Source organism: Mustela nivalis, assembly GCF_964662115.1.
Source record: "Mustela nivalis genome assembly, chromosome: 13".
NCBI lineage: Eukaryota > Metazoa > Chordata > Mammalia > Carnivora > Mustelidae > Mustela > Mustela nivalis.
The window spans coordinates 69841889-69865549 of record NC_139032.1 but is presented as its reverse complement, the minus strand read 5'-3'; the positions used below and the strand labels follow the sequence as shown (position 1 = coordinate 69865549).

The window sequence follows — 23661 nt, the reverse complement described above, 5'->3', positions numbered from 1 at the left end:
TAGAACCTCACTGGAATCTGGAATCTCCCTGCATTCAGCAGCCATACATCAGCAGAGCTGGTTCCAGGAATCTCCAGAACCCCTTAGAGGGTAATAGGGATGTGAGCTGGCAGACTGGCACCATGCTTGGTGGGATAAACTTTGAAAATTTCTGGCCTCTTCACTACCACACACAGAAATACTATAATCCTTTTCCCACTTGAAAATCAGAGCTCAAATAACATAGTCATGTTTGCGAGTGCAGATTTGTTAAAAAATGGAAAAGATCTTTGCCAAGCTGGCCACATGGTCCTTACATACAAGGTGGGATCCCGTCCTCAACATCGTTCTAAAACTCACATCTAGAAGAAGTTTTACTGGACTCCCAGTCACAAGCCTGTTTCTCTGACTTCCTCTCTTTCTCCCAGCTCTGCCCTAGACACAAAAGAGGAGTGACATGTGTCCAACACGTCAGGGAGTGGGGAAAGCAGCGTTTGGGAACACAGTCAAGAGGCATCAGCTTGCTGTGGAACGTGGATGCACAGTACACAGACATATCCCACTTCGACTCTGCTGCTCTGACAAGTATAGATGTCACCTCCTTTCACCCTCAAAAGTGTCCTGCTTCAATAATACGCTATTCAGTCCTAAACATACAGTCTCTTCCTCTCCTGAGTTCTGTGAACTGGCCCTTGATTCATTCCCAGTCCCTGTCCTGCCACCCCTTCCCTACAACTGTCTCCCCACTGCAGGAATCTAACCGCATTGGGCTACTCGAAGGTGTACCCATGAACTATGCTCTCTCTCCCCACTACAGTTGTGCATTTGCTGACCATTTGCAGAGGATGCTCTCAAATCCTTCTCCATCTTTCCCTCCCAGGCTAATTCCTTCCCTTATCAGAGGCTTCAGTTCAAGGTCATCTGCTCCAGGAAACTTCTTGGACTCCATAGACAGGAATTGCATCTTTCTCCTCTGTGTTTTCCCCAGGGCCAGAACAAAGGTGCAAATGAGGTGCCTTGGGCACAAAATTTAAGCAAGCATTCATTCTCTGTGGTGGTACAAATGCTGACTCTGCAAATCCCATGACCTTGACAGTGAGCGATTCCTTCAGGGTGGCCTCACCCTGTCCTGGCCCTGCTTTAGACATCTCCTATATCCTGTCATCGTGATCACACTGTAGAATGTATTCATTGCTCTATCTTCCTGGTCGGAATGGGAGTGCCTTTTGCTGAGGGGCAGTGTCTTACTCATTCCTATGATCTCAGTCCCTAGCACTGGATCCCGTACACTGAAAGTGTTTTCTTTTCTTTTCTTTTCTTTTCTTTTCTTTTCTTTTCTTTTCTTTTCTTTTCATTTTATTTATTTGACAGAGAGAGATCACAAGTATGCAGAGAAGCAGGCAGAGAGAGAGGAGGAAGCAGAGAGCCCCGCTGAGCAGAAAGCCCGATGTGGGGCTCGATCCCAGAGATCACAACCTGAGCTGAAGGCAGAGGCTTTAACCCATGAGCCACCCAGGTGCCCTTGAAAGTGTTTCTAAATGATGACTGAAATAGAATGATAGATAATTCAGATGTTGGAAATGCACATAGAATTAGAGATTATCAAACTATGAGCGACCAAGCAGCATCTGCTAGGGAGCTAGAAGAAGATTCAGAGATGGAAATGCAGGATAGAGTATAAAATTTGTCATTTGAAATATTTGTTGCAACCAGATATTGGCAAGCTGCTTAGTAATATTATCTGCCTTCTAGGGAAGCCTGAAGCAAGTTTCCTTGGCGAAAGGTCTAAAACATGAGCAAAACTTTGAGTAGGGTACAGTTAGATGGTCCACTAAATCCACATTTCCTCCGTATTGGGAATCTCCCCTAATCCCCTCCGTCCTTGGCACTATTTACATGATGTGTCCCCAGGGTCAGTTCAGAAGAATGGCATGGGTTGGACTTTAGGAAGCCTCTTTCACAAGCCCATCACTGGGCTACGCCCCCCACAAAGACTGTAGCATTTGATCGCCACAACAATCAGTGAAACAAGAGTTCATGTCCCTGGTCTGTGGGAGGGAAAAGCCAGCCAGAGCTGTTGGGTTAACTTGCCTGAAGCCACACAACAAGAAAATGGATGAAAAAAATACCTCCAATGTTCAGGGCAATTAAAACTTCATCGTGCTTATTGTAGCCCTATTTCCTACCCCACAGAAAAGTGGTCACCGACTAAAAATATAAATAGATTAATGAAGTGCTTATATTTTTTCATGTAAATGTTTGAGTGCCTACCACGTACTTTACTGTGGGTGTGAAGTCCTAGCAAGAAGACTTTGTGAGGTTGGAATGAGGGGAAGAGAGGGAAGACAGATACTGAATGATCCACAGATAGATTTAGAAGAGCAAACATATTCTCCTATAAAATATTCTTCAGGAGAGTAGGTACCAAATTCAAAGTGCCATGATTACAAAATGCCAAACGCTGCAAGACCAAAGAACTCCAGACAACAAACTATCCCCTTGGACTTTCCCAAAGACAAACACCAACTGGGTATCATGCATGTAACTACCCACAACGTAGATCTCTGGGTGTGGGTTAAGGCAGAGAAAGAGATGTTTGTGCAGTAAGTTCTAGGAGAAGTGCCTGACAATTGTTTTTTAGTGTGTGGGTTGTTTTGTTTTGTTTTGTTTTGTTTTGTTTTGGTTGGGGAAGGAGCACACTTTGAGGGAAAAGGAGCTAAAGTCTCAACTTCATTTTCATAGTGTAAACAGAGCCTGAGCCTTCATCTAGCAGACCCATTGAGGCATGACTTCAAGCCCCCCATCTAGCCTGTTTGATTTATGTGTTTCCTGGACACACTACTGTTGTGTAGGAGCCTGTGAAAACTTCAAAAAGGTCATTAAGGCTGAAACGTTTCTCAGTTCATTTTCAAATTACTCAGTCATCATTTCTGAAAGCCAGTGACAGGAGAGCTCAAGTGATTTCAGTCAAGTTTTCCCAACTGAAGCTCCACTTTCTGTGACAGAGTTACAAATACTTTTTTAGTTCCATTTTGCATACATTCTAGAGAACTTCTTGGCAGGATCTGTCAGATGTGTTTTCATATTTTTTGGATTTCATCTTTGTAGCATGGCCTCATGAAAAAAACATCACATTCCAAGTGTGACTGGGAAGCTTCATTCACCACAGAGTTTGCCAATAACATGTGGGGAGTCTACTGTCCCTCCACAGTTCATCATGTCCAAACAAAATGTGTTCCCTTCAATTCAATGAGTGGATTCATTGCTATAAGATGCAAGTTGATGCTATTTGCTAGATACCCAAAGGCCAATTTAAGAAACTAAACTATGGTGGAATTAAATATCTAATAGTTTTTTAATTTAATATGTATCATTAGAATCTTAGCAGGAAACTAATGGCACACTCAGAAAGGCTTGGCTGAATATAAATTTTGTGAAGAGAGTATTTACGAGGTATGGGCACCATTAAGGGAATCCACAAGGAAAGGTGAGGCACACAGGAGTTGTCAACGTTAGGAAGCTCTTACTGCCCCAGGTAGAAGGGGCAACAGGTAGGACTTGGACTCTGGATCCCTAGAAGGGGGGTGGCCCCACAGGCCCCATGGCTCTAGGAATGCAGCATGGCTCAGTAAAGCAAGACTGGGTGGAAATAGAAGAATGAAGGTCCCTACTGCTCTCTTCTTGGACCCTTCAGTCTCCGGCTAGTGCTGCCCATTTGCCAGACCCAACCAGATGCCACAGGGTAAGGAGATTGGGAATACTCATCCTTGAGGTCAGCCTGCTGGGGCAGAGAAGAGCAGAGACTTGTCTTGGGATAGCCTCTAACAACCCATTTCAGATTTTACTCTGAGAGATGGGGTGGCATAACTTAATGAACAGAGGTTTTGGTGTAAGAAAGATCTAGACTCAAAATTCCACCCACTAATGGTCATCTCTTGGGGTCTTTTCTGGAGAAGACCTGTTGGACAGCTCCAGGAGAGTTCTAACTTACTCCCTCTGCATTGCAGTTCTTTCACCCAGCAAAATGGAAATAATAGCTACCGACTTTCCCACCTGATTGAGTTATTGTGAATATTCAACAGGTTGCCCAAGGAAAAGAGCTTGACATAATGTTTGACACATGGAATGTGTTTGGTATTTGTTGGTTTCCTCCAATTAGCCCTGCATTAGTTAGCCCTTATATGGTGAGATACCTGCCCTGTGGAGGTGGGGGAACCAGTCTGACCACTTTGGCTGGGAGTCCCTTGTTGACTCATAGCTGGAATGGTGGGTGGGACTGTGTTGTTCCTAAAAATTTGTTCACTGGGGTCCCCTTGTCAGCAAAGAAGCATCTGTTCCCCCGGTGTCACTTTTTGAAGAAAACTTGTTGGGACAGGTTCAGGAAAACTCCAATTTTCTCTCTCTCCAGGGACACTGGTTCTCAGGGAGCTGGGCCCTGCTCTGCTCTATGAGTCTTTGCCTTTTCTTTAGCAAGTTTCATTCCACATCCAGAGGCTGATGCTCAAAAAGCTTGTCCTTCCCCGCTGGTGTGCATTAGTTGGTGACAAGGCATTGGCTGCTTTTGCAAGATCTCAGTCAACTCTATTCCTGTTGGCAGGGCCATTTCCTTCCTACTTGATGTCATTAAGGAGAGTTTTGTTTTTTGCTTTTTTAAAAATTCAGTTAGCCAACATATAGTACCTAATTAGTGTTTGGTGTAGTGTTCAAGGTTTTTGTTTGCTGTTGTTGTTTGCTAGTTTGGGAGCAGGTGGGGATATTTGGTTCATTGTGAATTTTCACTGGACCCTTGGAAAGCTTCTTGGTGATTGAAAAATACAAGGCCACAGTAGTGTTTCATTTACTATTATTGGCTCAAACTAGGATTTATGCACTGTGCACGATTCCTAATTCTCATAATCCCCATGGAAGGGAGTGTCTGTTTCCTTTTCAGTCGAGGAAACTGAGACTCAGATAGTGGGATGCCATGTCCAGCTTCTAAGAGGTAGAGCTAGAGACCACGGCTCTGTCCGAATCAAAGCACTGTTTATCTTTCAGAGGGTTACAAAGAATCAATGGCAATTGTTTCATCCAGCTGTGGCCATTTAAAAATAAAAATCGCAAGGCTATGAGTTCCCTCATGATGAGGCATAAGTCTTATTCATCTCTCTCTTCTTGCTGCTGACCACTATCCTTGCCATAAACAGGGTGCCAGATTAATGTTTGTTGAATGAAAAAATGATTGGCTGAATGAATATTTGATACAAAGATATTTTTGTCTCTGTGTAGCATTTTCTAATGCATATTTATATTTCATTTGACAGTGTTTGCAAATTGCATAATATTCCCCTTCAGTATAACTTGCAGTGTGGAAATGCTTCCATATGCTGGATATTTCCCCTCATTTGACTGAGGGAAAAAAAAGTCTAAGAAAAACATCACGTAGTGGCTAAACATCCATATAAACATGGGTTTTACAACACAGTGTTCATGAATGGTATATTTTGGAAGGGTGATTTTACAAAAAGATTGAAGTAGACGTTCAATTTGGATTGATAAGGATTATAAAATGTTCTTGTGCTGCTAAACATACCTTTATATTAATTCACTATGTTGTAGGAGGTATAGAGCAGGGGAGAGGTGCGTGGGTCCTGGGGCAACTGACTGTTTTCAAATCCAGGCTCCACTCATTAATCACTGTATGACTTGGGCAGCTTAATAAATCTATCTGTGTCTTAAATCTGTGTCTCCTTTGCAAAATGGGGATAAGGATACAGTTTCCTTCATGAGATAGTTGAGAAGGTTAAATGAGTTAATACAGGGGGTATTTTTAAATCTGTGCCTGATAAATGGCAAGGACTTAGTAAGTATTATTAATAACCCCAATGCCATGGAGTATAGTTCAGAAAAGTCCCATCTTTTTCATCTCCATCCCCATTATTCCTGCCCTTTTTTCAGGAGGTCATCAAGTTTTGTCTGACTGACTTTACTCTCCACTTCACTCTTCACATGGTCAGTGAAGTCAATCTTTGAAGACTCACATTAAACCAGGCCCCTTCCCTTCTTCGAGTGATGCCATTATTCCTAATCAACTTCAGGACTAAGTACAACCCCCGAGCCTTACATTCACTCCTTTTTCCTATTCTGGCTTCATCTCCCGTCACTCCCACACACACACTATACTACAAATGGCAACCAAGGCCCAAAGTGGTAAAGTGATACCGGCTTGTTGGGTGAGTGATACTTGCGTAAGAAGAGTGAGCGGCTAATTTTGCTGATGGCTCATGAAAGGCTTCAAGGAAAAGATATTTTAAGTTGTAGCTTGAAGACTAAGTTGACATTGGCCAAGCAAGGGAGGGCAGAATGTCATTAGGTGGACCACCTGGATTGAGGGAAGGACTTGGGTACTAGAATAGAACAGAAAAACAAGGTGTATTCACATAATGAAAACTTGTCTAACGCTGAGAGGAATGAACTAGGCGATGCTTCAGTGTGGAGTCAAGAGGGAGAGGAGCATGAAAAAGAGTCCTTCAGTCTGGCACGAATGCCTGGATGGAATGGTGCGTTGCTAATGGAGATGAGAAATAGACAGGAGAAGAAATGTGTGTGTGTGTGTGTGTGTGTGTGTGTGTGTTTTCAACTGGAAATAATAGATATCTGTTTTGTACACATGTATACAAAAGCCACCTGAGAATATTTAACACTAAGCTCCTGATCTTGTCCCCAGTCCCACCTCCAGGCCTGTTTCCTGGCAAATTTCCCCTTAGCAAACGGCAACTCTGTTATTTAGAGTCCTCCATGGTTCCTCTCTCTTAAATCCTATTTCTGATCCTTTAACAAATGCAGTTTGCTTTTTCTTTAAAATGTATCCAACCTTTGATCATTTCTTCCCACCTTTCTGGCTACCATTCTTAGCAAAGCCATGGTCATCTTCTATGGGATTACTGAAGTAGTCCCCTAAATTGCCGCCATTCTTTCCACCTTGACGTCCTTCACACTGTTCCCAACACAGCTGCCAGAGTGGTCTTCTTAAGAGCAACTCAGGTCATGACTCCATTGTTCAAAGCTTCTATAGTCTTCCCATCTTGCTCAGAGCAAAATCTCAAAAGATTTACAGTGGCGATTTGCAAGACCCAAGCCTCACAGCCCTTGGTCCTATTTCTGCTTAGACTCCCCCTTTCTACTCTAGCCCTCTCTGGCATCTCTCTGCCATACTGGACTTATTAGTGTTCCTCAGACATGTCCGTCCTACTTCTGCCTGTGAGAATTTCTGGTGAGTGTTCCCCTGCCTGAATGGCCTTTCCTCAGATGCCCAGCTAATCATCTCCCTCACTCCCTGAGGTCTTCATTCTAATATCATCTGCTCAGTGATGCCTCCTCCAATTGCCTTACTCATACTGGTGGTTCCCTCTTACCTCTGATTTCCCAGTGCATTCCCAACTTTTCTACATTTTTTTCGTTAGCCCATAATCCCCATCTATCTTTATTTTACAATTAGATTTTATTATTTGTCTTCCCTCACCCTTTCATCCTAATACACATATCATGTGGGCAGTGATTCCTGTTTTGTTGCGCTTTTCTGTTCCCTATACCTGAAGCAGTGCCTGACTACAAGTTGCTCAATGGTTATTTGCTGAATGAGAGAAAGACTCCAAGTGGGGACATAGCAGTTGCTGCAAGGATCTGGGACTCAGGAGGCAAATGTGGGGTAACGATAGATTTGGAAATCCTTAGCAATGAATCACAGATGTGTGGGAGTAGCTAAGACAGACCAAGGAAAAGATGTTTTGTGAGATTTGGAAAAAAAAAAAAACCCAACATAAAACTTGGGGAAAATGTAATAATGAAAGATTATGCAGATGAGGTGGCAGAGTTGAGAGCAATGGCTCTGGGGTTATGACTTGAGTTAAAATCTTTGCTCCACCATTTACCAACTTTATGACCATGGAGAAGTGACTGGATGATTCATGGTCTCCATATTCTCAAGGGTAATTGAAAAAACGATCTCCATGTCAGAGGGCTGTTAAGAGAATTAACCAGTAAAATGCACAGATCAGTTAGCAGCCTGTAACAAAGAGTATAGGTGATGGTGGTGACTGATGCTAGCATCACTATTATCATTAAAATCCAGGAAGGAGGGGCTCCTGGGTGGCTCAGTCGGTTAAGTGTCTGTCTTCAGCTCGTGTCATGGTTCCAGGGTCCTGCATCAAGCCCTGCATTAGACTTCCTGCTCAGTGAGGAGCCTGCTTCTCCCTCTCTCTCTCTGCCCCTTCCCACCCCCTGCTTGTGCTCTTTCTCTCTCAAATAAATAAATAAAATCTTTTTTAAAAAATCCAAGAAGGAATCTTGAAAAATAGAAAAAGTAGGGGAGTTATGGAAGAAAAGTGGGGAAAGGTCTTCAAGAAAGAGAAATAACTCTGTAGACGTTGCTCTGTGGTCAGGACTAACTATCCTAAGGAGTATGTAAGGCCTCAGGGGAGAGCAATTTGAGAACATAGTTTCAATTGCATCAAAAAGTCATAATCCCATATTTTTAAATGAGCGATTGTTTTATGGAAAATAACAATAATTGTCCTAGAAAAAAAAATCAAATAAAAACAAAATAAAACAACACTGGGCCCTCAATTGTATCCAGCTGAGAAATGTAGGAACATGGTGACCCAAAAATTTCCTTCTCTCTGGTCTTTGGGAGATTTACTTGCTCACCAGTCAGAACTAGTTTGCTGGTTTTATGAGGTTAAGCTATTGTGCAATACTATTCAGCTGGCTCTGTGGGTGTTTATTTACAGATGGCTGCCATCTTGATTTATTGTCTGTCAAATTATAATTATTAACGATGGAGTTAATTGTCATTTCAACCACCTGGTAATTACCCACTGTGCTTTCATGTGGTGACAAATCTGTCCTTAAGATCAAAATTGGTAGGTTCGTAAGACATTTCACTTCCAAGTTCATCTCCATTCATGGACTGTTCAAAATAAATGATTAGGGAAAATTATTGATTCTTTTTGATGTAATTTGTGGGCCTTCAGGTAAAAGAATTGCCAATTGTTATAAACTTTTTTGAGTAGTAGGGCTGGTATAACAAGAATCCAGTGATGTGAGTTATAATAATTGAAATTAAAATAACAAGGCATGCTCTTTCAAAGACTGATGTAATAAAAAATTTAACAATGCGCTCAGTATATTCTATGGTGCATCACCTAGAATGATGGTTTATAACCCTCATTATTTGTTTGCCCCATTGTTTACTAAAGCCACTTTGTCCTTATGGCCTTCTGAACTTTTAGGATAGAATTTAGCACAGTGAGGTTACCTTAGTCTTATAAGGCCTCAATCACTTTGATTCAGAGCTATGAATGGGATTGTCTGCTTGGTCACTCTTGAAGGAGACACCTGGTAGAACCAATGGGATTAAAGAGGAGGGCATCTAGACATGTCATAGGAGCTACACCCCTTCTCCCATTTTTGGTGTCTGGAATCTTTATTTGTGTACTTTCCCCTTTTCAGTTTTTCCCAGTGGTTGCATTTTCACAAAGGCACACATAATTTGCTACATTAGTCAGCAGAGGATCAAGTGGAAGCTTTCCCACCAAACCAGAGACTTGGAATGTCACAGTGGCCTCAACATCTCTTTCCTCTCCGGAAACCCATCAAGCAAGCATTCTGTGTCCAGCTTCCTCTAGCTTTTAGACTAGGGACATAGCAGGAAGAAGGCTATGTTCCTGGCTTCTCAGGATTTCCTTGGGGAATCACCTCCTAATTGACAGTTGCCATATTACAGTCCTTGTTAGCCACAAGGTCTCACCTTGGCACTTGTTCTGCAGTGAGACTCAGCCAAGGCTGATTTCTGCTAATACACCTTCCAAGTCAGAGAGCTGGGCATCCAATGGATCCAGAGAAAACTTACGGGCAATATCTGCTTTCTTTCACTCAAAAGACTGAATCAGTTTGTTAAGAAAGGAAAATTCAGGGGCTAGCGATTGATGTCTAGGACCTCCCTCTGGTTTGTTACCAGGCTTGGGCATTTCCTGATCCCGCCTAAGAAATGCTGACCTGCTGGATAGGATTTCTACTCCCTGAGCAATTATCTGTGGTCAAGTGCCCTGACTTAGTTTCCCATGCTCTCCCTTTTTCCTTTCTACTCTATAAGACCCTGGCAAAGACCTCTTCTTCCCTATAAGATCCTTTTTCTTCCCCCCTTACCTATAAGATCTTAACTCTAATGCCTTCCGCTTACCCTTTGTATTGATGCCTGAGAGAGTCCTCAGATTCCTTTTGGTGCCTCTTCTTAGAGTGTGAAATTGTTCACCATGACATTCAGTGGTCTTTATCATTTGTCCTTTACCTATACCTCCATTCTAATGTCCCCTCTGTTGGATGACAGTTTAAGGCCTTTGTATTGAAAGGTCCAACTGGCTTCCATGTCCTTTCTTTTTCCAGGTCATTCATCTGAAGCATTCCTAATTATTCTTCAAAATTTACAGTCAGGGACGCCTGGATGGCTCAGTTGGTTAAGCAGCTGCCTTCGGCTCAGGTCATGATCCCAGCGTCCTGGGATCGAGTCCCGCATCGGGCTCCTTGCTCAGCGGGGAGCCTGCTTCTCCCTCTGCCTCTGCCTGCCATTCTGTCTGCCTGTGGTTGCTCTCTCCCCCTCTCTCTCTTTGATAAATAAATAAAATCTTTAAACAAAACAAAACAAAACTTACAGTCAGCAGTCACCTCCTGAGTGGAATCCTCTATGATCACCCCTACTCCCTTCACAATTCTTTCTCTCTTTGCATTATTTTTGTAATCTACAATACTTTCTACTATTGTTATGTCACATCATTTTAATTTTTTCCCCTTACCTGTCCATTTCCCTTCTGGGATCCTCAAAAGCAGGATCTAAGATGGAAATAGGTCTGTCATCATACACTAGGAACTAAGTTATAGTTGAATAGATTTTTGTTCAATGATTTGTACATCTCCCATTCCCTAGCACAGTGCTGAGTATTCAGTAGATACTAAACACATAGTTGCTGATGGATCCTTATTAAACATAACTAAAATCTTGGCTATTATTCTTGGTACCAATGTTAGTATAGTAGATAAGTGTCTTTATGGAAAAATAAGAATTAGCTCCATGGAGAAGAAGCTGACCTTTTATCCAAGACATACAGCACAGCTGCTGATTGGAATAAAAGTTAATCATATCCAAATGGAAAGAAAAGAACTCTTTGGTTTTGGTTAAAGGGAAAATATTTTTTACTAAATAATAAGGAAGTGGAATATGAATTTCTGTTTTTATGGCCCGTGTATATTTTCCTTTTGTATGAGAGATTTATGTAGAACTCAAAGGTTGTCCTTTCTTTCCTTCTCTTCTTTTGCCTTGCCTTACAAAATCTTGGGCAAAGACATGGGGCTGCCAGCTTCTATAGAGAAAAAGTGGAAAGTCTGTTATTGTGTCAGTGCAATTCTTCTGATGACAGATAAGCCCATTTCATCCTCAACCCAAGATGGTAACTGAGGCACACGTTTCTGTGAAATTCTTCTCTTACTTAGCGTCAAGCTCATCATGGGCTTTGTTGGCCCATGAATGTCTGTGGAATTTTTTCTTAGTTACAATTGAACAAGAACTGTATTTTCTAAAATCAAAAAAAGCTCTGTATGAATCTCGAACTGTTCCCATTCTGCTTTGTTCTATTCTGAGATTACGGGGAACTTTTGGAGGCAGACACCTAGGTTTTAGAGTGGTTTGAACATTGTATTAATAGAATACAAGACTTCTCGAGGCCCTGTCATTCTCTAGGAACTATTAATTACTATCATGATGGCATATCCATATATATAATCTTCATATCAGAAAAGTGCTGTCCACTTCACAGTCTCATGAGGGAAGTTACAGTCTATACAGGGAACAGTTCAGTGAGAAGAGTTTCCATGACAGGTGAAGGGACAGAGCCGTGCTGGTTGGCTTTAGATTCTCCCTGGGTCTTCCCAATATTGAACCATGTTTCTGGGCACAGAGCCTCTTTTTTTTTTATTCTCCTTGCCACTGTACCAACACAGAAGTTAAAAGAAGAAGAAATGAACAGAATAGCACATTTAAATTTCTCAGTAGGAAACCAACTGTATCTATCCCATTTTCTTTCCTCAAGCACCAGGTCCTAAAGCTTGAGGTAACAGCATTACTGCACCTGACAGCAACACTTTAGTTTTCATTATGGCCAAATGATGGTGGGAAGAAGACTGATCTAGAGTCTATGGACCTTGGGTCCAGTCCTCATCTGACACCAACTGGTCATATCACCTTGGACAACTCACTTATTTTCTTTAACCTCAGTTTCCCTCTTGATATGATGAGGTGGTTTCTTCTCCCAGGTCTGGATTCTCTGAGAAATTGGAAGCTTCAGGAGAACAGGTGAATCACTCCGTGAACCTCTTTAAGTCCTGTGCACACATACCCAGTGGCGTGCCTGCCAATAAGTCTCCTCTTATCACCACTGCTTACTTTCTGGGAACTTAGGAACTTACTTTCAGGGCTGTGCTTTTGTTTGAACCCATTGAATTAGTAATTCTACTGACAGGAGCTTGTTGTAAAGAAATAACTTCCTTAAGAAAAAGGAAAAGGTACATGAACAAAAAAATGTCGTTCGCCGCATAATTCCAAATTTGATGTAAGCTCCATGTCCAGCAGTAAGAGAAGGGATCAGGACGGTTGACAGGCTGATTTCAAAATCCTGAGAACTACATAGATAAATGCTTCTGATAATGCAAAAAGCAAACCGTATTGGCCCTGTGGATTGCAAATATGTTTATGAGCAAGAGAAGGGAGAAGGTGAGAGGAGTGAGTGATTATGGTCCACCCTCAATGGGCTGAGTGCTACGCTAGGCACTTGGTTACACTAATCACCTAACTTATTCTTTTGAACCGCTATGAGGATAGGCACTATTATTACCAACTGACAGTTAGGAATCTAGGGCTCAGAGAATGATAGTCATCCCCTCAGCTGCTGCTTTTAGTGGCTTAGTACTCAAGATTCAAGCCCAGGTACACGTGATTTTCAGTATTCATGGTAGCCGTAAAGTGTACACGTGATTTTCAGTATTCATGGTAGCCGTAAAGTGTCTGTGAAGGCTAGATTAGAGACTATGAGCCAGTGCTCCTAGGGAAGACGCAGGGTTAGGTTCCTGTGAGTCTCTTCATCAGCCAATCAGTACAGAACCTCGTTTTATGTATGTTTCTGTTTAAGGACAGCTTACTTAATACCTATTTTTGGCTCATCAACATTGAACTCATGGTCTACTCATGCCTGGCTCGCGCTTATCTACACGTAAGGCACATCGCAGCCTTCCTTCATGGGGGATCATTAGACAGCATCTCAACACAATGCTTGGGACCATTTTAAATGGTGCAGACACTAACAGAAAGCACAAAGGTATGAAAAACATGCCACCAAATAGACGCCCAACAAAAGAGAGCTGAAGCAAGAAGGCAAACCATCACTTTGCTCAACCTCTGCCGGGAACAGGTGCCTTGGGCGAATCGGACTTTTCACCACTCCACACCAGTCTGTGAATGACCATGAAATTGTCATAAATATTGATTGGGGGGGTTACAGGCAAATTCTGGGGAGCAGGCAAATTTACAAATACAGAATCTGCAAATGGCGAGGATTGACTGTATATTCACTCGTTCGGCAAGTGTTGACAGTGCCAGACACTATTCCAGGAACTGCAGATTTAGAAGTGAGCCAGACAGAGCCACCCCTGCTCATAGATCTAGGATTTGGGAAAGGGATGAATGCAGATATATCTATCAGTCAGATGGTCGGGCAGACTAAACTTGGGGGTGGGGGTGTGAGGAGGGTTGCATAGAGGGTTTGCCATTCATCATACGGACCTGTCAGAGGGCAGCCTGGGATATAACACTGGAACAAACACTCAAAGGGATCAAGTCCCAAGGATGTGCGTGGGATGAGTGATCTGGAAAGTGGGGGCAAGCAGTATGCAGATGCTGAGCAGGAGGCTGGAGAGGAGATCCAAGTGCACTGGCAAGTGATGTTGAACTCCTTAACTTCAAAACCTGGGCCCTTGGAAGGAAGGCAGCTTGGGGATGCAGAGTGCTTCCTGAGTTGTCATAATGTTGGCAAAAGAAAACACCCCTATGCATCTTCTCTTGTGAAAGGCTCAGGTAAGAGCCAAAGAGAAGATCTCTGCAGAGGGATGGGGGCTTTGTCAAGCTCCCCCAGATCTCTGGGGCATCTGAGGCTTGGTGGCTGGGTTTAAGGAAATGAGGGGAAGTTAGCTTGGACACGGGCGAGAGTCCCTGGGAGAGAGAATGTGGCCTAGGGCTGCAGTATCGAGGACGGATTGTAGTGCATCTGAGGAGAGCCACAACAAACAAACCATCCCCAGGACAACAGGAGGAGTGGAGGCGAGAGACAAGTCCACACAGTGAGGATTACTGGGTGGAAAAACGCTCCTCCCCCAATGCCGAGCTCAGGTTGCGGTGTCCGTGAGAATTCGGTGTTGTGGCCCGTACTGGAGCCAGCTGACAAAGTCATCTGGAGTCAGAGGTCCTCAGAGTCAACCCTCACTGGTGACAGATAGGGAAACTGAGGCACAGAAGGGACAGGCTTTGGCTCCCAATCAAACACTGAGGGAGCAGCCGAGCCAGGACTGGAATTTAGCCTTGTCACCAAACTGTCACTCTAGACAGTTATGACTAGAATTTAGGAGGGGAAGAAATGTGACAGAATTCCCAAGATTGCAGAAAAGCTGTTGACCGTACCAGCTGCTGCGTTTGTGGCCCTGCCAGGAGCAGCCGCCGCTGCTACAAGTCGGTTCAGGGGACTATGTTTCCCACCCCCTCAGCCTGGTCATTCAGCATCTGGCTCTAGGAGTGCCCCGTGGAAATTTCTGTGGTTCTGATGCAAATCGGTCCCCAGAGAAATGGTCTCAGTCAGCAAAGATGATCACTGTATAGATGGAAGAAAGTCAAGGGGAATTAAAATCCTGCTTCATATTCTTTAGATCTGACGGGCGCAGTTCCTTCTTCTGTAGCTTTTATGTGGAGGCCAGTGGCCTGTAGGGGTCCCTGGCTACAAGATTCTGTCAATCCCCTGTAAACCACCGATTTCCAAAAGAGGTCAAGTGTGATTGACCAGGAACAGCAGTATGCTGGTAGATCAGCCATCTGGAGGGTGGGGGCGGGAAGCCCTGATGTGTTGTGTTTGCCGATGACTGTGGTGTAAATACTGTCATCACGGCAGATTTCAGGCTCCAGAGACTTAAAAACCAGCTCACCAAATTGCTGGAAATCTCTCCGTCAGCAGTCCTGAGACAGCTCTAGCCCCCCACCTCTATGGCTCTCCAAAGGGAGGACCCTGAAGGTGGGGCCAAGGTCCATCCTGCTTGGTTCTGTGAGGTCAGACCTCATCTGAAGGCGTGTCTAGTTTCAGAGCCCGGGTTATAAGGGGAACATTGACAACGCGAAAATAGTTCAGGGGGTTGAGGAAGGAAGAACTTGATTTAAAGCCAAAACAAAATCATATTGGGGGGAGGACTGCAGATGGGTTGAGAATACAGCAGAAAAACACAGGGTAGCCCAGTCCTTGTTTCCCAATCTGTGTGGGGCTGTGAATCATTTTTCCTGGGCAGGAAAGGAAGCTGATTTCAGCTCAACATAAAAGCTTTCGGATAAAGCTGCCTAAGGAAAGACCAGGTTGCCAGGCACTGTAGGGAGCATTTTGGTCATGAGACTTGGGAAAAAGGTTGTGGGGGCAACCACTAGGTGGGGCTGTGGCGGTGGGACTCTAGGGCCCCTGCTAACCTCTGGGGTCTAATACTGCTGTGGAGTCCTCGTCTTTTTCTCTTAGTCGTCTTTTTCTCTCATTTACCCAGTTTAATCTTCTCACCTTTTTCTCTTTCTCCTCTCTTCCCGAGGCTCACTTTCTCACCTGGTTCAGCTCCCTTCTGGTGCAATGACCTGAAAAGATAAGACCAAGCCTCTAAACTTTCTCCCGGCGGCTTGCTTCCCAGGAGCAAAACACAAGCCCTCTTTTTCCCATCTTCCTTTGCCTTCTTTCCTCTCTTCCAATATTTTCAGCTCCACCGTTCGTGACTGAAGAAGGGCAAATAAACAAATTGAAACTGAAACTGAGTGTTGGCCATGAAGTGAGGACATCTGGGAGGCTTGCTAGGAAATTAACATGCTTGTCGGGTTTCAGGTTACATATTTTGTGTTGCCTGGTAACTAGCCCTACAGTTTCCTTTCATGCTTTATTCTCCCCCATCCCTTGTTTATAGTGTAATTACCACTGTGACATCATAATCCCCCATTGAACAGCTGTCAGGGGGGCCCAACTGCTGAGTAAACAGGGCTTTACAATCTCTCCTCCCACAGGCTGGTTTACTAAATAGATCAATATTTGGTTTGTAGGCACAGGGATTAGGAGGTGGAAGTGTCTTTTGAAAAAGTCCTCTCTCTTCCCGGGGCCTCCAGTGCACCTGAGAATGCTGGAAAGAAAAGCCAGGTTCGTGGACAAAAAAAAAAGAAAGAAAGAAAGAAAGAAAGAAAGGAAAAAAAAAGAATCATCCAAACCGCTTTTCACCTGCCTGTGATCACCCAAGGAGCAGCTTGTCTTTAAGAAGTGAGACCTATTTGAGAATTAGTAATGTCTTAGGCTCTTTATTTTTAATGCATTGTGAATTCCACTTTCTTCTCTCCCTGCCTCTGCTTAGCTCCCCTTTCTCTGTCCCCAATCCTGTTTGATTTAATCTTTCTAAATGGATATTATAGCCCCAGGGACTAAAAGAATGACACATGGATAAACAGGAACTAAGCTCCTGAAGATCTCCCTCTCCCCGCCACCATCCTCCCCACCTCACTCCAGGATTAGACGCAGCACAAAGAGAACCAACCACCTCTGAGAATTCTTTGTCAAACCTGAGACGGCTCTGGGAGAGTTTGGGAAAGGACAACTTAGATCTCACCTCTCCTGCGTCCAGAGAATGTGGCTGAAACGCACATAGGAACAGAGATCTCGGAGCCTGAGGGCTGGGAGCCGTGCGGGTAACCCTGGTGCATACTATAATTTGTTATGTGACCTTGGACAAGTCCCTGGTGGCTACAGCATTGGGAGTGGGGCACAGGGGTCTCCAAGGCCTCTCTCAGGGAGACAAAGTGGGGCCTCAGACTGAGACAGGCGTAGAAGCTGTTCCTGACTGCAAAGCCCCCTATACCGCAGGTAACTCCTTGGAGTTACATTTGCTTAACTGACCAGTAAATAAATAAATAAATAAAACGGGGAGAGACTTAGCCCATCATTGTGCAGATTAAATGGGATAGTGTGTGGTACCGAAGTAGCTCTGGGCATGAGGCTCAGTGGGTGTCTTTTTTTAAAGCTAATATGTGCAGTTCCTGTGAAAACTAAAACTATGGTAAAGAAAAGCTTGGAGGTGAAAATTAAAAGGGAAAAAAAGTAGAATAGAAACAGCCAACACTCGCGTGACCTGTCCCCAGCATGCTAAGTGCCCTTCCCATTTATGAGCATCTCAGGTAGTCTTCCAGTGGCCCCAGAGAAGGAAAAGGCACCACATGTAATGATCTCCTCCAGCGGACCAGTTTTTCTCCTGGCTTTGTGTAAACATCCTCTCTCTTAATCTGCACAGAAGCAGCAGGTTCTTAATACCCTTATTTCCCAGATAACTGGGGTTCAGAGAAGTGAAATGACCTATCCAAGGTCACTCAGCCGGTGAGCACTGAACCCACACACAGGTCCGGCGGGTTCTAAACCTCTTGTGCTTGCCGCCACCACCCCCCATGCCACAGACGTGGCCAGATCACCGTGGAAAGGGAGGCCGCCAAACAATGAGGTGCTAAAAGTTAATGACCTGGGAGAAGGAAAAGAATATTTACACAACATCCAGTGCTTGCTTTACAGTCGTCAAGCAACACCACAGTGCATTGCTGATTCAATCGTTTCGCAGGGTAATTACGGTCTGCCTCTGAAAAAGCAGAACACCGCAGCTGGCTGCTGTCTCTTGGACTTTGTGTTACTTACTTTCGACAGGTGATTGCAGAAGGCCTCTACGTCTAGCATGTCCCCTGAAGGCTGTATTCACCCAGACTGGAGGGGAAAGGAGGCTGTGGGCTATGTGGGGGAGAGGTCAACCTCAGACAGTCCACAAAAACTCAGTTCCTGATTTTTCTCTGCACGGGCGTCCTGGCGCTCCTCTGCTCTCTCTGGCTGGTGGCTTTCCCTTAAAAGACTGTACAGTTTCAGTTCAGTTTCGTAGAGATCTGTGTGTAGATCTGTAGAGTGATAACATTCCTCCCTGCTAAGTCTGTCCAAGATAACTAACCTGTTTCCAAGATCTAATTTTGTACGTGGGAATCTTGTCTTGTCCTGATTTCCAGACCCATAGGCAGGCTTGGCACGCGGTGGCCAAAGGAGGTCCCAGGTTTGTCCTGGTGCCCCGAGCACGGCTTCCTCCTTCTCACTGTTAAGCAAAAGCACCCGTTTTGCAACAGGAGGGTACTGTTTTTTGTGGGCAGAGATCAAGTGTCCCTGAGGGGGATGTGGCTTAAGACTTAAGGCCCCTTGCATATATCAAACCCTGTGTTGATTTGCTAATAAATAGGCGTTCCTGGAATGTTCAGTTGGTTAAGTGTCTGCCTTCTGTTCAGGTCATGATCCAGGGGGTCCTGGGACCCAATCCTGCATCAGACTCCCTGCTCAGCGGGGAGTCTGTTTCTCCCTCTCCCTGTGCCCCTCCCCCAGCTGTGCTCACTCACGCTCTCTCTCAAATAAATAAATAAAATATTTTTTAAAGAAACTTATTTATCAATAAGTAAAATAAATTTTATTGCCAATAAATAAATAAAATGGCTATTTTCAAGAACTTCTTTTTATGATATCCTGGGAGGGAAAAAGCTGTAACCCTCTGGACACCCCCTAAACCAGTAGTAGATCTCATCAAACAAATCCCTGGGAGGGTCTGTTCGAGCACAGGTGATTGGGCTGCACACCCAGAGTTTCTGCGTTAGTGCTTCTGGAGGAGGACCCGAAGATCTGCATGTCTAACCAGTTCTCCGGTGCTGCTGCTGCTGCTGACTGGGAGATCACGCTCGGGGAACCCCTGGTCTAAACCACCCACTGTAGCCGCTGAAGTCCAGGGAGCTGCTGGTAGCTGATTTTTTTTTTTTTTTTTTTTTTTACCATTTTTCACATTCTTTCAGTTGGCCATTGTTCTGATCTTTCCTTCCATCAAAGAATTTGGGGAGCGGGCTTTCTCCTCTTAAGCAAGAATGCAAGTCAGGTTGCCCTAGGTGGCATCGCTCTCCATATCATCTTGTAGCGTACATCGTTTCGGCTTTTAGATAAGTCCCCGGTCTGCCTTCCCTCCCACAGCCCTCATCTGTGGGCACGCTGGTAGTTCTCTGGGCTGGAAGACCTCCCTTGCCCTGGTGAACACTGAACTGCATGTCAAGACGGAACTCATGACGTGGCCCCTGCAGGGTCCTCCCTGAACAGTCTACCCAGTCGCAGCTACACTTTTTCTTTTTCTGGAAAGACCAGAGGAAGGGTTGGGGTGCCCTGCCGCTGGGCTCCAAGCCTTTCTGTTTGCAGCTGCAAAGGCTCATGTTACATCACTTTTTCCTTTATTGAAAAGCGTATTTTTAAGTGGTGGTTGGGGGGGGGGGGACACTTTTGTTTTACATAATGCATAGTTGATACCAATTAACTTGGCCTTGAAGCATTGCTACCAATAAGAGCCTGTGGCTATCCAAGGGGGAAGCAGCAGTTCATGCTCGTTTGGGCTAAAGCACAATCCACTAAGCTTTCTGTTGTGGGACTGCCTCTCTGTTTTTTTGGCAGTGTATTCCACGAAGACAAATTGATTCAAGAAGTAAAAGCAGTGGAAGGCTGTGCACATCATGGTCTTTCAGAAACAACGAAAAATTGATTAAAGTACTAGAAGTTTCAGTAAAACAGGGACAGCGGAGACAGGCCTGCTATATGAATTATAACCGTTGCCATTGCTTAAACACTTCTTAGGTGTGTGATGAATGTATCATGTGTTCTACTTATCTCGGGGGCCGTTCCCACAAAAACACTGATTTTAGAGAAGAGACTGAAGTTCAGAGAAGTTAAGTAACTACTCCCAGGTCACACAGCTAGTACATGGGATTCAGATCCACCTCATTCTGAAGCTCGTGATATTTTCCAACATTCTAATCACTTGGGTCCTCTGCACCTCTGTTTTCTCATCTCTAAAATGGGTAATGAGATAGCCCTTTATATAACTTGCGGGGATGGTGGGACAGTAACTGTTCAGAGCAATAAAAACACCTTCAGTTTATGTAGTACTTCGGTTTTTCTATCCTTCGTCCCATCATGCCCATATTCCAGATGAGGAAGCTGAGGCTCAGAAAAATAAGGGCATTTGCCCAAGGTCACAGCTCGAAGAATGCAAACCCCGGAAAATGGGTCCCAAAGTCAGTGCTTGGTTTAACTAACTCTTTAATTAGCAAGATCACTGTAATAGACTCAAGGTTCCCCATGAAAAGGAAGGATTCATGGTATAATATTATAGAGGGGCTATTATCACAGTTGCCAAAATTGTTATTAGTTGCCGAAGGACAATTGTCACATGTCTGGTCCACGTTACCCTCAACAGATCAGCTTCCCTCTCCTGTTAGTCAAACCCTTCCCTCTTTTATCTCTTGGTCCTTGGGAGCACAGCGCTCAAAACCGGAATTGCTCGTGGGCTCCCATGGCTCTCAGAACACGGTCAGGTGCTTGGTGGCTATTCGGGAGCTCTTTTCTCCTGTGAGTGAATGGGAGGAAGTTGAGGTTTTCAGCAATTTAATTAACATCTTTGATATGTGAATGGCAGCTATGCTCATTAAAGTGGCATCGTGTAAATTGGCATGAGAACAAGCCCTTGGGAAAGCTGGATTGTAATTAGGAATGTTCTTGACCCTCAGGGTGGGCCAAATGGGTAGGTGAAGGACATTGAAGGAAGTACAGTACAGTCGCTCAGGGGAGAGGAATAAACTGTTTACTGAATAAGAAAAAAGTACTCAGGGGCACCCCGGGGTGGCTCAGTCCCTTAAGCCTCTGACTCTTGGTTTTAGCTCAGATCAGGACCTCAGGGTCATGAGATCAAGCCTTGTGTGGGGCTCTGCGTTCAGCGGGGAATCTGCTTGAGATTTTCTCTCTCCTTTCTCTGCCTTTCCCCCTACTCTCTCTGTCTCTCTCTCAAATAAATAAATCTTAAAAAAAAAAAAAGAAAGAAAGGAAGGAAAGAAGTGCTCAGAGTTACAATAGGTCATAAATTACACATCAGACAGTGTGGAGAAAATTTCTCTATTGTTGGAAAATCTATTCTCATATAGTTAATCTTAGCCACCACAGTTATCTGTGAGGATCCTTTGGCTTAAAAAGTATGGAATTTGGAGAAAATCTAGGGATAAGATGACAAAAATCATCACTGGTTCTAAAAAAGAGAACGTGAGGAAGAATTAAAGAATTAATTAAAGAAACCTGGTAAAGGGTGAGAAGGATTGGCTTAGAAGGAGGCCCTCTGCTTGGTTATACTCTGAAAGAGAAATTCATGGCAGGCCTTTCTTAATAGGTTCAGAACTCAAATGGGAGAGGTGTGATTACTGGTTCCCTAAGCACCCCCCACCCACCACTACCACCACCAAAAAAGAAACAAACAAACAAAACAAAAAAAAAACCCCAACCCACTACAAGCAGAATTATTGTTTACTTTTGGAGAAACTTCCCTCATGATTATGAGATACAGGTACACAGAGATCATGCAGGAGAAGAAGAATCTTCTTTGAGACAAAAAATTTGAAGAATTAAATGAATGTTGAAAGGATTTTTAAGTGCTGCACTGAAGGGTGTGTGGGTGGTTCAGTCAGTTGAGCGACTGCCTTTGGCTCAGGTCCTGATCCTGGAGTCCTGGAATCGAGTCCAGCGGCAGAGAGTCTGCTTCTCCCTCTGACCCTCCCCTGTTTCACGTTCTCCCCACCTCTCTCATTCTTTTTCTCTCAAATAAGTAAATAAAGTCTTTAGAAAAAAGAAAAAAAGATCCTTCTTTTTAAATAAATAAATCAATAAATGCTACACTGAGGATAGACCCTCCCAAGGCCCCTTAAGATTCTGTTGTTTGACAGATTAATATACTCAAAGAAAAGTCCCCTGCAGAAATTTGTGCATGTGCCTTGCTTCCAGGGAGACTGGGAGGAGCAGGCTTTCCTCACGGGATCATAGAAATATCTGTAGTGTCTGTGCACTTCCGGGTTGAAGGGGCCCTCGGTGCTAAAGGAATATGGAGGAACTCTCACTGGCCCAAGAATTGCATCTGTTGTCGCCAACGCCCAAGTGACAAAATTCCCCTATAGTGAAAGCCATCAGAGCGACAGATGGGTAATCAGCTTCTCCATTCCCATGAGCTCGCTCCTCCCCAGAGCTGTAATCTAACCAGATTGGTTATCACACTCTGAGGATACGCAGCCATTTTGCATCCCACAGAAGGAAAGGAACTGGCGTGCCAGGGACTTACCTACATTATATTACTTAATCCTAGGAGCAGGTGGTCTATCCCTGGCTTACAGAAGGGAACACCAAAGCTTAGCTCAAGACTAGAGAATCTGTAAGTGGTGACAATGGGTTCTACTCTAAATCTAACTGATTGTAAATTCCATTTTCAAACACTCTGCTTCTGCTTTTTCTTTTCTCTTTACGTGGAAGGTCTTCATTCATTCATCCATTCAGTGAGTATTTGTAGAACGCTTAGATGTGCCTGGGAATTAACTCAGCTCTGGGAAAAGAGATGAACAAGAACGTGCTGCTATCTTCTAGAAGCATAACATCTAGGGAGAGACATGTATGGACAAGAAGAAATAGATGTGTTAAATTTTGTATATGAAAAGCAGACAACACTTTGAAATCATCATGACCTGGAGATGGGGGTGGGGGTGGTAATAAGCAAATCCTTGAGAGGGCGTTTGTGAGATTAGATCCATGCAGATGTTTACCGTGGTATCTGACAAATAGAAAATAGTAAACAACATGCTAGCTTTTTAAAAGATTAATCCAGCGGATATTTATTAAGAGGACACTTTGGGTGCCTGCGTGGCTCAGTGGGTTAAGCCTCTGCCTTCAGCTCAGGTCATGATCCCCAGGGTCCTGGGATCGAGTCCCGCATCGGGCTCTCTGCTCAGCAGGGAGCCTGCTTCCTCCTCTCTCTCTCTCTGCCTGCCTCTCTGCCTACTTGTGATTTCTCTCTGTCAAATGAATAAATAAAATCTTTAAAAAAAAAAAACCAAAAAAACCAATACTCCTAATCTCTGGTTGATAGTGGTTTTAGAGCCACTCATAGGTGGGATGTTGATCATCGGAAGCATAGGAAAATTGTCTTTAAAAAGAAAATTTTGAGTGGGGGAAATAGGCCACAAAAATTTCAGACAAGCCAGGGGAAAATAACCAAAGGATCAAGACCAGAAACCATGCTCATCCAGTCTTTAGTTTGGTTCCTTTTCCAGGTGCACTCAGTGAAACCTATGGCATTTTCACAGATATCCTGGCCTTGAGATTGGCTGAGGAAGCCCAGGACTGAGGGAAAAGCCAGAAACCAAAGGCCTCAGGGTCTCTGGTTCAGTTTCTCAAGGGCCTCAGCTCTAGCTGAGCCTCCTCCTCT

At 44.1% G+C, this 23661-nt stretch overlaps 2 long non-coding RNA genes across 3 annotated transcripts in view; one reads left to right on the top strand and one right to left on the bottom strand.

Annotated features, from left to right (window-relative positions):
* The window catches only part of LOC309847098, a 285521-nt gene that overhangs the window by 239614 nt on the left and 22246 nt on the right, over positions 1-23661 (top strand). The window contains exon 4 of one of the 2 annotated variants that reach the window (XR_014302305.1): positions 408-609. The exons of the other annotated variant lie outside the window; for it this stretch is intronic. This is a non-coding gene — a long non-coding RNA (uncharacterized lncRNA). Of the gene's footprint in view, positions 1-407; positions 610-23661 lie in introns of those variants that run through there. 2 annotated transcript variants of the gene reach the window in all.
* On the bottom strand, positions 15873-16188 carry LOC309847092. The gene is made up of 2 exons (XR_014302295.1): positions 16021-16188; positions 15873-15928 (listed from the first exon to the last, which is right to left on the bottom strand). It is a non-coding gene; the product is annotated as an uncharacterized lncRNA (long non-coding RNA).